Here is a 13,806-nt window from a genome sequence, read left to right on the forward strand (position 1 = left end):
TCCCAGCGCAGAATGCCACATTAATTAAAAGCATGAGAAAATGAGATTCAGAATGCAAAGCTGTATTAGTCTTCTGTGTAAAAAATCGGTTTGAACATCATTGGAGCTGTTTTAATTAAGCTGCTGAGTAATGAATATATTTAATTTTCCCGCTGTTAGCACTATAGTGTATATATAGTTGACCCTTACCTGAATGAAAACAAGACATTAAGAAAGGGTTTCAGAAATCAAACAAAGCTTTATTCCTGTGCATACAGTCTGGGTAATTGGAGACTGCGCTGTCCTGCTTCCTATGGCGATATACTGTTTTTTTTCACACAAAGCCGTATTGACCAGTATTTCTTGCATTGTGAACGTGTGTACACAGCAGTCCCCCGGGTTCCAGTTAGTGCGTAGTTACACATCAATGAAAAACCAGAGGTTTAAAAAGATAATTAGCTCACTAATAGTTTTGATGGCTTAAAAATGACAGTGAAGGCTGTGAAAACGGTCACAATGTAGTTTGCACACAAAGCAAGTGTTTTCATAACCCTAAGAGGTTTTGTGAAAATGCTACAGGTGTGCCAAAATCATTTTCAAACTTCAAGCTAACTTTAACCTGGTCAATGACAGTACCTACAGGCTATCGATAGGTTTGCTGGCACTGTGGGTTTGTTGTTCCTGACAATGTGCACGCTGAGAAATGCGCACAGACTGGCTTTCTTTCGGAATGAAAATGTTACGGCTTGTACCTCATGTAAACACAGTTTTAACCATTAGCACACTCATATATATCCTGAATCAAGAATGAATATGCCCTGGAATCCGCTGTACCACTTCAAACTGAAAGTCAGATATTTAGAGTCTTGGTAAAGACTTTTTACAGGAAGAGATGTCATGCTTCAGCTGCTCTGGCCTGCAAAGTACAAAGGGGCTTCATTTGAAATACCCGATTGTATTTCAAAATCCAAGGTATTTTTGCTGTGCTAGAATGTATAATTTATTATAAATGTTTTATTCACAGCCTCTTCTTCAGGAAGCCTCGCACACACTAAACAATATTCAAAGACTATAGGAACGGTAAAAAAGAAAGCAGTAAGATGGATGAAAAAAGATTTTGACGTCTCTTCCGCAACTGATGAATACTCCTGTGTGATGTTATTTCTTACATGGATTCCGTTATTTTGCCACAGGCTGTGGGTCTCTGTTTTCAAAAAGAGCAAGTAAAAAGTTTTGTAAAAAGAGCAAGAGCACCTGTTTGGAGTGTTTACGACAGCAGCGGGTCTCCAAACAGAACTTCATCTCCTGAAAAGTGCCCCTCCCTGCCACACAGGTTGCTGTGCCTGGTGCAATGCATATCTCCACACATCCCTCCACCCCCAGCAGAGCACACACCACCTTAGGACACTCCATCATGTCCTCTCTGCTCACCACCACCCAGAAATTGGCTGATGCCATCCCCACTGTTTCTCTCCCCTCAGGAAGCACTATCTACACAGCAGAATTCACAGATGCCAATGCCATGTACAGTTCTCCCAGATGTCCACCTTTTGCCCATCAGCCAAGAGGAGTGGGGGATTGAATGTGCAGTGTGTCGGCACAGAGGGGACAGCCAGAGCCGACCGCTACGCCGCTCTTCTGTTTTGTAATTTTGTGACTGGGAGTGAACCACATCCGTAAATGTTGACTGGTCCAGAGGGAAAAGGGCCTTGCCTTGCATTCTCCGCGAACACATAGGCATGTTGAATTGGAGATTCTCAAAACTTACTTTGTGTGATTGGAAACTGATACATGATAGGATAAACAAAATGCTTCAAAGAAAGAGGTGCTCTTTCTCTCTGGTTTTAGTCTGTGCAGCAATAAAACAATCAGATTAAACAAGAGAGAGTGTGACGTTACTTTTCGTCAATGAAAAAACAGTCTTTTCATGTTTATTTAAGTGTCCTTCTTTCATTTGGATTGTATGAAACAACTCGGGAGTTATTGTTATGATTACTCTATTATCGAATCCTCAACTCATTCACTTGTTATTTTGGGAACATTTTGACATGTTGCTTTTAGCCGTCGATACTGTTGAATTCGCTCAGTTTGTAATGTAGGGTGCTCTGAACAAAAACTTTGATACAGGACAAATGTATACTTTTAAAGCTACTACAGTATAGCTTGTGGGAAATACAACATCACACCGTATGCATAAGGCACGTCTTTGTTCACGATTTAAAACTACAGTCCAGAAAAACATGACATTTGATTGCTGGTTGCCTTATGTTAAAGGGCAACAATGAGACCAGAGCATGAAAATTCCTTCCCCTCCCCCAGCAGAACTGTTTAATCTACATAAACACAGTGGGGTGCAACACCTAGCCTAGACTTTGAGAGAAGTATGGAGCTGCGTTGCATAAAGAGTTTGCAATGGAATATACAGTAGTAGGCAAAAGTTAATTTCAAGCTGAAAAGAAAAGACTCAACATGTCTCCTCTATACATCTTCCATTTAGACCATCCAATGTCATTTATTATTAATATATTCCATATCCCATTAAAATCAGAAAGTTTCTTACAAGTGTAAATCCAACTATTTTCCTTTTTTTGTTAAAGGAAAACTCATGCCAGGAGCTGGGTTCAAAAAAACTATAGCTGAAAAGGGCAGGCAAAATGTTTAAGTAATCATAGGTGAATGAGACAAATTGATGCAGATGTTTAGAAAGAAAGTGGACTACAGTACTATTTTGAGCTTACAGCCTATCCAGTGTTATTCATTATTAATATCTTTCATATCACATTCAAATGAATGTTTTTTTTAATTGTAAGAGGCAATACACAACATGTGTCCTCTATAACACTTCAGTGTACATTTTAATCAGTTTAATGTTTAACAATGTTATACAAAGCTTAAAATTATTAAATTGCATATACCGTTTAGACTGTTAAATTCTGTAATTGACAAACAATTGTCCCTCAGCATTGACAGGGATTCAAAACCAAGTGTTTTCTGGCAACAGACCAAATGCTGCACATGAGAGCTTTCATAGCTCCACCTGGTGGTTTTACAAGATATTTCACCCTACTATGATACATCATGCGGTATCCTACAGTTCTTTGCAGAACGAGCACTGCGATTTACTGCAGCATACCTTGCACATTTTGAATGATTGGATCTGTACTTCTACTCAGTCTGGTGAATTCTTGATAAACCAAACTGGTGCCCTCCCTCTAACTCACCATTCCTCCCTTATGGTAGTGGATGTAGAGAAACCCATGTATATAAACCCATAGGGTCAATTGCAATGGACTTCCCGAGTTACAACACAGCCGCGTACCAATTTAGTATGGTACATTGTGGAGATCATCTCCCACTCTGAGTTCAATTGCAGCAAAAAACATGTGGAACAAAGTTGGAGCTCAGTTCAACTTGTGCTTAATCCGGTTCGGCGTTGTTGTACTAATTAGCCCGAACTGCAGGGGACTGTGCATCAGAACACTTCCGATTAGTAGGATAATACATACGCCATGTTAATATACAATTACTTTTCTGTTTCTTGTTTATATTCAAACTAAATTTCCTGGCAAATCAGTTAGTTTTTAATTTAAGAATTGCATTTAGGCTACAATTCATCTTATGAGGCTACATTGTTATTAATGAGATACCCAATTGTAATTAGTCATGAAACAAATGAGAACTGCAGCTGTGCATTTGAAATTAAACACTACTGTATTATTGCAGCATTAATTTTGTTTAACACTCCAGATGAATAAGCAAACCCATTGTTATAGCTAAGTCGTCACAAAAGACACCGACTAATAACCAGTAAAGTTAAAGTTTTATTTTTAACAGAGCTGGAAATTAGACTTATAAAAATACTTGAGCAATAAAAAAAACCAACAACAAAACAATTGTTCCTCTGACCTTCTAAGCATTTTTTTAAGGCAATACATTTCTTTAGCAGGGTGTGCCTTGTGCTTACTTATCTGAATTTTGATTTTCTCTCTCTCCTGTGTCAGTTCAGATTAAGCTCTTTAATCTGTTCCAACATCTTCCTTTCAAAGTGGGGAAGTGCTTGCTGGCGTGTTGTTTTGCCAAGTCGTGCTTATCCTTTATGACGGTATCTTCTGACACCTGGGCACAATCCAACAACATTACAAGACCAGCACTATAACAGGAGTCATAAAAACACAAGAAGCCACATTGAACGAGCTTTCAGAATTGTAAAACAACGCTTTGCTTGTCTGTCATTTGGTTTGCATACCAGTCCATCAAGAGCTAGCACAACCCTGGCTGTTTCAACACAGTCATTGGATCACAGCCACAGGACAGAAAAGGGACTGTAAACCATCATAAATCACTTTTAAGATGCTGAGTTTTTTTCCTTTAACATGCTTGGGTGCCATCTATTTCCTCCTCATCCTGCTTTCCTCCGATAACCACAATTACGGAGACCCATCACTAAAATATTTAACAAATCTATCCAGTTGACTCCTCGATTTTATAGAACACATTAAAGCCTCACGCTACATTTATATAAATAATAGCTTAAGTTCTGTTCTCTTCACTTCCAATGAATGGAGAAAATTTGAAAAGAACAGTAGTCTGTCGTTAAGTGAAGGGAGAATGTGTGATCCTAGCTGCAGAATAATTTTAGTTTCAGTGGTCTTTCTGATGTATGAGTTTGGAAAACCGTGCTCAGTACCATCGAGGTGTAAGAGGGTCAAGGATGAGCAGGAAACTTTGTTAATAAGGAGATGGACACCGCCCAACATGGGGCTCAAACCCACACCCCTGACCTAAAGAATCACATGCTCTACTGACTGAGCTAGCCGGGCACCAGTGTTCTCAAAGACGGTTTTCCAAACTCATACATCAGAAAGACCACCGAAACTAAAATTATTCTGCAGCTAGGATCATACATTCTCCCTTCCCTTAACGACAGACTACTGTTCTTTTAAATTTTCTCCATTCATTGGAAGCTTCATTTCATACCTCTCTGCACCCATTCTGACTTCACACCTCTTGATTGGCCTCTCTTTATGTCCCCTGCTCCCGCCTCTCACTCTTCCTCCCTCCCAACCTTTGTTCTCCCGCTACTTTACCTTTGCCTACTGCCCTGTCTCTCTCACACCTGAAGAAGGCTCCACGGCCGAAACGTTGTGTTCTCTTTCTTCTTTTTTTCAGCATGGAATAAACCTTTTACTTGTTCCTTTGCAGCCTACGCATGCTGGCGCAGCTACCCACTTGAACTAAGACCATTAAACTGTCTGGTGATATTGCTGCACGGGGCGCAATATCACAATAGAACACGTTACTGTAAAAAATGTTAACATTCGTGAATGAGTATTTTTTTTAATTATACCAAATGTCCGTTAAATAATGAATGATGTTTTTCAGACCATAAACACTATTATATGAAAAAAAACATTTACTATATATCCATTTAACTTGTTTTTTAAAAAAAAAAACATTACAATACGGTAGATGAAAATTGTTGTTCAGCGCTCTTGTATTAAATATACTCTACCAGCCTTTTAACTCATGTGTCAGAAATAAAGTGTATAAAATTCGCTAAATCAAACAAAACACAAACGCTACGAAAAAGAAAAAAAATGTGTTTATCCTGCAATTTTATCTCGTTGAAACGTTTTTTTTTTCTCTGTGGCACTAACGGGCTAACGGTTAGGATTCCTGGTTTCCTGATTACATAGAAATGTGTCTCTCTTCCCTTACGATGTCCAAATGATCAGTTCAGTGTAGAAAAGAGCACCGTAAAACCCCGTCAGGCGTGCAAAACGTATAAATGAAAGAGATCGCTTTGTTTCTGCCCGCTTTCTCACTGAAGCCCTTTAGAAGGTTATAACCGCTACACCGCGCGATGTGGGGAGGGGTGACTTACAAGCAGAGTTGACCTTTGAGAAAGGACTCGTCTCGGGAATATATTTCCACATTTTGAAGAGAATTTCTCCATTTATGTAGCCTGATTTCCACTATTGCTAGAGAGCTGTAGAATCTGGAATAACTTATCCAGCTCTGGGAACAGTGTGTAGATGACAGGTTTGTGACTTTCTCATGAGCACGGTATATGAATCCATCAGATTAAAGACACTGTGAGCATTTGAATAAAATTAAGGATAGTCTGTCCCAGCTCACCGCGATGGTATAGTGGACCGTACTTTGTGCTGTGACCGCACTACCCGCGCTTTGAATCCGGGTGACAGCAGCCCAAGACAAGAGAGTTTCCTTCGTCTATGTTATTTCAGTGAAGGGGGGGCATGCGTGTACAGCGAGCGATCATCGAGTTGATGTGTTGCCCCATATAAGCAATGTGAACCAACACTGCTTTACAAAGGAGCACTACCTGAGCTTATTGTTGGTAAACTGGAGACCAGACCGACCTCTTCTCTGACGAGAAGAAAAGGACAGGAGCCGCAGTATTTAATATGAATAAGAGATTTCAATTTTCTGTGGCGCAACTAGTACCAAACACGTAATCTCGGGGTTGTGAATTCGAGCTCCACGCTGGTAAGAAATCATATAGGTTATGATAAATGTACTTTTTTAAATAAAAAGTAATATTATAAAACTTTCTCGATACGAGTTTGCAGGTGACATGTTCTTTATAAAAATAATCTTTAGTATGGGATCAATAACCGCGCCTGAACAAATATCGGAAAGAATCGCCTGTCACTAAGGTATTTAAGTAAAGTAGAGATATAATCAGAAAACCTACATATAGGAAATGTTAGTTACTTTGTATGTGCTTTAGCGTTTTCTTTTATATACCGAAAAAAAGGTTCAAGGCGTTCTAGTCGCTGTACTCCTCGTAGATAATCTCAACGAAATCACAATACAGTACAGGACACGCAGTGAGGAGCTCACGCAACGAATAGTCTTGAACATGCCAAGCGTAAAGGCACACTGCACATCTGCGAAACATCACATCCTAGTTTAGTTACAGTGAGATTATAGACTGGAAGCTAGGAAGTCTCAGATCACTTTTTTATTAAATGTTCAAGCAAACACAAATACCTTTGCAAGAGACATTTCAGAATCCCAGTCAAATCCAGTATGATTGCTGGATCCCTCGAATTCGACAATATCACAGATCTGCAGTCCACGTGCAAGACATACCGCCCAGAGCATTTCTAAGACAGGAAATACATTTTCGTTACGAAAAGAGATATACTGTACGTAGAGTGAAATGGTCTGGTACGAGTCCTAAGTTTGAATAGTTCAAAATAGACGAAAAAGGGTAATTACAGACTCTTTCGAAATGTAAGAACATTAAAGCTGTGCGGACCTTATCTTGATTTACCTAGTTTAATCGTTTTCAGAAAGTGTAATTTTATTATTTTATGTACCCTTGACGATTCTACTGATGTTATAAGTGCTCTTGTTTATATTGAATCTATTTTGTTGTTCAAATAAAAAGTAAAAAAAAAACATTCCGGATGCGTCTGCTGTAGAAATAAAATGACATCAAAGGCGTTGTACGTAGAGTTCTGAAGCCTGCTCCACAGAAGAACTAGCTGAGATGAAACGTTCGATATTCTACTGACAGGGCTATTCCCATCAACTCAGTTTCTTTCTGAAACAACGTTTTCCAAGAAAAACTTACACTTTGCAAAATTTGAAATAAAATACTTGCTTAAAAGTGCAGATTATTTTTTTCCCAAAAACTGTAAAAGGAGAAAACCGACCTGTTGGAGTCTCTGTCGTACCATTGCTCAGTGCGGTCAGGTCGGGACTAAAACGATAGTAAGGTTCTGGTTCAAGCATATCTAGGCATGCCTTTCTCACTGTTCCATCGTGAACATCATCTAGAGAAAAAGTGGCATGTAATGTTTAATACATTATTGGCCTTATTAATAATTTGAGGGAATATAAATGCTTTGCATGTATCGAATTACAGCACGTAACAACTGAGTACCTGAGTCGATATCACCGGGCAATTTCCAATAACGACCAACATCAGACACTTCAAGAAAAATAAGATTCCATATCTTGGAATGTAGGGCGGGAGAATTCATTTATACTCCTGTTGCATCTTGAGCTAAACTTTTTTTAAAAAAAATATGACGCAGATTTGCTCAAGATACTTGTAATCGCCTTAAAGAGAGTTTTCATGAAAACGTACATCGGCTAGCTCTCCACTGTTAATTGACAGAACTTTTGAAGAAACTGTTCTTATATAAGCAACATACAAATTAAACATCTTAATGAACATGAAGGGAAATCTATGGAAGCCCGTTTCCGTCAGGGAGTAAAAAAAACGCGCTATGGTATCTCATTGTATGTCTTTTTTTACTTAAAAGGGTCTTCTTTAGCTCAGCTGGCAAGACCTGGGTTCGAGCCAATGCAGTGAGGCACGAACTAGGGTGGGAGCTGCGAGGGCACAAGCCCTACAACCCGAATCCGTTACAATAACAAAAGGACAGACATTGAAATATGGGCTATTTCGAAGTCGCAAATGTGAGATATAAAGTAGGAATTCTGAGTTACTAAGTCGAAATTCTGAGTTGCTAAATCGGAATTCTGAGATACCATAGCGGGTTTTTTTTTTACTCCCTGGCGGAAACGGGCTTCCATAGAAATCCGGGTTGTGAATAACAACTCTCACTACACACGATTGAGTTCTTGAGGCTGCCACCTAAGACAACTCAGCCATCCTGACAAGCAGTGGAGGATGCCCGTTACTTTGTCAAAGGATTATTAACTACTTTTCTTTTCTTATTATTACAGAGATTTCTACATTGCAAGACAATTGACGATTTAGATAAAGGTATATCGTGGCACGCAAACCAGGCACGGACGGGGTTTGAACCCGCGCTCTTAGGTTTACGAAACCGATGCCTTACCACTTGGCCACCGCGCACACAGTCTAGTTTTTTTTTTCCCATCAAGGCTAATACATTTTGAAAAAAAAAATCTGTGCGCAAATTGCAATGGCAGGAGAAGTAAAGAATATAGTTCTTCTGTGGAGCTGGCTTCAAGAATTTTTTCATTTTCTTCCCTTGTAGTTTCCTCGCTCTTTTACTGTCCCTTTCTCCCACGGAGAGACGGAAAACATGCCGAAATCGTTTTCACCCTGTGTTTGTGCAACGTCAGTGTGTGAAGGGAAAGCAATCTACGTGGCTCCAGTGGCGCAATCGGTCAGCGCGCGGTACTTATACAGCAGTGCACAGCGGAGTCATGCCGAGGTTGTGAGTTCGAGCCTCACCTGGAGCAGTGTGGTCTGTCTTTAGCTACCGAAAGCAACCGTCCACTTTAGATACTGTTACTTATAGGTCGTCCTTAACACCTTATCTAACGGGATTGTAGCTTGTTAGGTGTTTGCTGGAGATCCAGTCTAAATTAACATCAAAGGAACAGGTAAAGGTTTATTCCACGTCACACCCGAAGAAGGGTCCACGTTGTGTTTCCTTCTCCTTTCAGCATGGTATAAACCTATACTTTTTCCTTTGCAGCTGACGCAGGTCACTACTTAAATTCCCATCAGCTGTGGACCCCCAGCTGATCTCTACACAGATAGATGAGAGATATCTTCTTAGACGAGAGGTCTGCTGGGACTAAGGGAGCACGATGGGGTACCGAAGACTTGAAAAAGCTCTCGCATTAGATTCTGTTTTTGTTGTTTCCCAGATTTGTTTTTAATGTTCTTTTTGTTTTGAAGTTGTTCCTTTAAGTATTTGTTTATTTTATTTTCTGTAGTCGTTAGACTACTACAGTGATTTACCTAGGTTCCCGGAAGGCTTCTTGCATCGTGGTTGTTGTGTTTTTGGGTTACAAGTATTTTTTTTCTATTGATAGGACCCCACGCATTACTGTGGGACTAGTTAACTTAAGTTCTTACATTGTACCTGAAATTACCACATAAACTACTACTCTGTTTTCTTTTTTTTAAATAAAGGCACAAATGATGTTTTTTTTTTCTTGCAGCTGATTGGCAATGACCCTACAACGGGTCATTGCAACGAACGTGGCTGCTGAAATTTGTCTACTAAACCTGTTCTCAATTGCAACAAACCTAAAATAACATATGCTGCCCATTAGATGTTACCGATGTAGGAGACTAACTTAAACCACCTCTTCACAGGGTTTATGTAGTTCAGTAGAGGAACAGTCGATCGCATTTGAACTGTTCTGAATGTAGTGGAAATAATATAGTCACAAAGTAACGAACATACGCACCACTTGCTTGAAATATTTACTGTAGCTAAAATTGTTTTCTAGACACCACAACTATTCACAATGAATTTGATGAATACATGTCTTTATTAATAAAAGTGTAATTTATTAATAATTAAGATTAATGTATATCTTTATTAGTAGCTGTATTACCGGTAATGCATGTACAGTCCTTAATATGGGATAGTGAACTTTCAGGTATCCTGGGGAGGTAAGAAAACTGAAATGAAGGAAATACATATTTAAAGGGGGTGTAAGTCTTAAATGTGTTCTGTTACATCTGGGTGTTAACTGAATAGATTGTATTACTTATTGTGATTTGACACATGTCTGTCTCAGGAGACAGCAGAAAAATTGAGGAATTTGCAGGTACAGAAAATAACTTGAACTGAACAGGCAAATGTAAGGTTATGTTAAAGAAAAATAAACTTTGTCACCTTTTTCAACATGATTATTTAAGACAGTTTATCGGAACCGTATCTCTCCTCGATTCTGTGGCTGTGGTCCAACAGTAACGGTGGTGAAACAAGCAGAATGTGCGGAAAGAATTGGAGACGTAACGGGAGACTCATCCAGTCGATAGAAGGGTTGTGTACGCTGAGAAGTGTAGTTTAAAAGCTTAACGAGCCAGGGAGGAGTCAAACCTGCAATCTTCTGAGCCAAAGTCAAACACATTATCCATTGCACCACTGGCTCTGATACCCTAAAGCCACCACTGTGAGCTTTGTGCTGCTATTAGTAATACCGTAGCACTCCGGTGTTCACAACAGCCCCCCACCACCAGGAACTCAAACCCAGGCCTCCTGCATCACTCAACAGGGACCTAGCCTGTTGAGCTAAAGAGCAATCTCCCTTCAGTCCTGCGGCTGTGGCCCTGCTATTACAGGGAAGGGCAGTGACATCACCGCTCTGGTAAGCCGGCTCTTACACACTCAATGGTGGCCGTATGCGTTACACTCTCCCCCGCTTAACTCACCAACCTCAGCAAAGGGCTATCCCATCCCACTGCTGACACCAATGTAACGCTCCAGGGTTCACATGGGCATCCTCGCCACTGCCACATCAGGTCAGTCCCCCACCGTCAGGGACTCAAACCCAGACCTCTGGCATCACTCAACAGGGACCCAGCCTGTTGAACTAAAGGGAGTCCGTCCCTAAGCTCAAGCGGCTGGGTCCCTGTTGAGCTATGGTGGCGGTCGCAGGTTTGAGTCCCCGACGGTGGGGGGCTGACTTAAGTGGCAATGGCAAGGGTGCCCACCTGAACCCCCAACCATTACAATACTATACATCGCTCCAGTCCAAATTTTCTCAATTAGATTCATGTGTTTTCTACTTGTATTTAGCTACTAGGTCTTTCGTTTGGTCTGTTTTAAAAATAGCATCTCAAACGATTTTATGTGTCATGCTGAAATTCACACACGGGGGATGTCACATGAAAGACAATCACAGATAAGATGTTGCATTTAAAAAGAAATCCAGAGTGGCAGTAGAAAACAAAGCCTTATACACGAGATGCAAGTGCTCTACCACTGAACTAAACTGATAGGCACTTTTGCCTGCAGCTCTTTAATTGAGTTAGGGAGAGTGAAGGGTCTACACAGTGTACAATTTAAAGGTCGAAGCAAGACAATCTGATGCGAGGAGAATTCACAAAACGAGCCTCTGCTTTATCGTTTACTGAGCATTCAATGAACATCTAAGTGAAAGACATATTCACTATTTTCACTTTTTGTTTAAAGAACACTTTTATCATGTTCTGCACTCCCGGTGTTTAACGGTGTTCTTTTCTACACTCCTGATTTGAGGATCCCCAGGTAAACAAAATTCCGATATATTGAATAGTATTTATGTTTACATTTATATTCACTCGTGCCAAAAGCTTGTGTTCTCTGCATATATCAGGATGTGGAAAGAGGCCCAATCACATCTGGAGTAGATAGTATTTAGGTCAAAGCTAATTCAAAGTGCATCTCTGGGTGTGTTTGAATTACCTACGTGTTTGACTGAAGGACAAGCTCACGGTGCCATAAAAATTGACATTCGTCATCTTTTCTTCTACATTCACAGGTTTTACGCTAAAGACAAAAATGTTTTTTTTGTCGTTTTCATGCCAGCTGGCACTAATTATTCTGCACTGACAGGGAAGATTAGTATTTTATCTATCACAATATGTGTGGAATTTGTTTTTAAAAAAGTTGTTCCAGAAATGAACACTTCCATTAAAGTTAAGGCAGACACCTGTTGCTGTCCACAACGACCAACTCTGCATGGCAAGAGAGGAGAAAAGCACTGTGGTGATTTGAACCCAGAAACTTATTTACTAGACATGCACGTTAACCAGCTAAGCCACAGCACCAACAGAGCACTATCCTTTTACAGCCTCTTAGACACACCGCTCTGAGATACCTGCGTTCTGTGTGCGCTGCGCCTGCTCGCTGAGCAAGTGATGAGAAATGGCTTTTATCTGGTAATTTCAAGTCCAAGGAGCTCAATATGCTTTTTATGTTTGACATCTTCAAGGAAAATGGTGAAATCGCAGGTGGAAGAGGAAAATGATCCTTGAGTAGAGGAAAGACGACCATCTTGAGTACTAACTCATGTCAGGAGGCTAACTTCTGGGATGAGGTGGTGGGGTGGTAAGGCGATGGACTACTAATCCATTGTGCGCTGCACATGTGGGTGTGAATCCCATCCTTGTGAAGTTCAGCAGTTGACAGATGTGCCTTTTTAAACTGGGTGTGCTTTCGTTTCGTCTTTCGCTCCTGTACTACAGCAGTAATATTTCTAGATGTGCATGAACATGGTATAGTAGGCTGACGGCAGGAACACGGGGTCCACAAGCAGTGACAGTATCAGAGGTGTCTGCAGTGTGTTGGTTTGTGAGCACTAATAAAATAACTTGCCGTGGAAGCACGTGTGCCTGCATTAATACAGCTCCATTGAGCAGAAAAAGCAACACAAACACCGACTTGTCAACAGGAAGTTTCCGTAGCTGAAAACACAGCCATTGTGCTCCAGGTGAAGCTTGTGTCGCAGGATGTGGGTCATTGAGGCAGTCACGGTCTGGGATTGATTGGGTTATGTTGATTTGTGTTACAGGGTGTGGGTTATTGAGGCAGAAACAGGCTGTGATTGATTAGGTTATGTTGAATTCCAGGATGGTGTCAATGTTGCCTCTCACTCAAGGGGGTGACTGCAGTTGTCCCAATTAATACAGGAACAGTCAGTAAAAACAGTCAAACCCAAGTCGTTCAGGGAGCAATTAGGTATCGAGACTTGGAGGTGTGAGGAGTCGCTGAGCCAGTTTTAGCCAGACCAAGGGGTGAACTGATAAGGTTCCATGACACCTAGCTCAGCACTCCCACATTCCTCAAACAACACAAGCTTCCTCCTGGAAAAATACTGGGCAGACCTGATTCTGACAGGGACAGTGGAAACCCCCCTGAAAGGGATTGGCTAAGGAGAGGGATAAAAAAGACCTGAGACAGAACAGAGGGGGCTCCCGATTCCCACTGGATCCTGGAGACGACACAGGCAGCACAAGGAAGCTGCAGGGTGCAAGACCCCGCTGCAGAGTGCAAGACCCCGGAGGAACTCTGCAGAGACTTCTAATACCTGGAGGCAAGGATCTACTGGTTCAGTAACTGACGA

General features: G+C 40.8%; 1 protein-coding gene and 2 non-coding genes across 3 annotated transcripts in view; 2 read left to right on the plus strand and 1 right to left on the minus strand.

Annotated features, from left to right (window-relative positions):
• LOC138242514 (zinc finger protein 135-like) overlaps positions 1 to 13,806 on the plus strand; it is a 446,217-nt gene that overhangs the window by 48,400 nt on the left and 384,011 nt on the right. The gene's annotated exons all lie outside the window — the stretch shown is intronic.
• On the minus strand, positions 8,771 to 8,842 carry trnat-cgu (transfer RNA threonine (anticodon CGU)). The gene has a single exon. It is a non-coding gene; the product is annotated as a tRNA-Thr (tRNA).
• Positions 9,102 to 9,195, plus strand: trnai-uau (transfer RNA isoleucine (anticodon UAU)). Its single transcript has 2 exons — positions 9,102 to 9,139; positions 9,160 to 9,195. It is a non-coding gene; the product is annotated as a tRNA-Ile (tRNA).

Source organism: Lepisosteus oculatus, chromosome 14 (assembly GCF_040954835.1).
Source record: "Lepisosteus oculatus isolate fLepOcu1 chromosome 14, fLepOcu1.hap2, whole genome shotgun sequence".
In the NCBI taxonomy this organism is placed as follows: domain Eukaryota; kingdom Metazoa; phylum Chordata; class Actinopteri; order Semionotiformes; family Lepisosteidae; genus Lepisosteus; species Lepisosteus oculatus.